This window comes from Megalobrama amblycephala, linkage group LG1, assembly GCF_018812025.1.
Source record: "Megalobrama amblycephala isolate DHTTF-2021 linkage group LG1, ASM1881202v1, whole genome shotgun sequence".
In the NCBI taxonomy this organism is placed as follows: Eukaryota; Metazoa; Chordata; class Actinopteri; order Cypriniformes; family Xenocyprididae; genus Megalobrama; species Megalobrama amblycephala.
In genome coordinates, this window is record NC_063044.1 from 7,513,247 (window position 1) to 7,513,859 (window position 613).

Genomic DNA, 613 nt, shown 5'->3' on the forward strand with positions numbered 1-613 from the left:
AACTATTAATCATTGTACTGTTTCTGTCGATTAAAACAGGTTAAATTCTTAAAACAAACCTTTCTTCAGCAGAATCACAGCAGATGCAGGAGCGCGGCGCAGTCTTATGACGTCATGCCGCCGCTCCAAAATAAAAGTCCTGCTCAGACGCTGCATGGTCTACAATCACAGAAGTGCATAGACTTTTACCAGATAATCTTTGTATTAAATATGATACAAACAAATATGGTAAAAAGGTTGTATGAGTTCATTAAGCAGAGTTCATTCATGTGTCATTCCTGGTATGCAGTAACATTTTGGCTTCATAAGTGCTGGAAAAAAAGGTGCATGATTTATATGTTTTTTGCATTCTACCAAAATAGTTACGTTTAACTATTAGGAATACATATTGGTCAAGCTCGGTGACTCAAAAAATAATAATTATAGGTAGATTGTTCAGACACTGGCCATGAAAATATTCCACCCTGTTAGGGACATATAGATAGTCATCACAACATGTTAATAATGTAAATGTTAAACAATAATGAGCTTTTCTTGGATAGTATATGTCACTTATGCCATCTTATTATTTTTTTATTTTCAAAACAATAACAAAACAATTATTGATGAATAT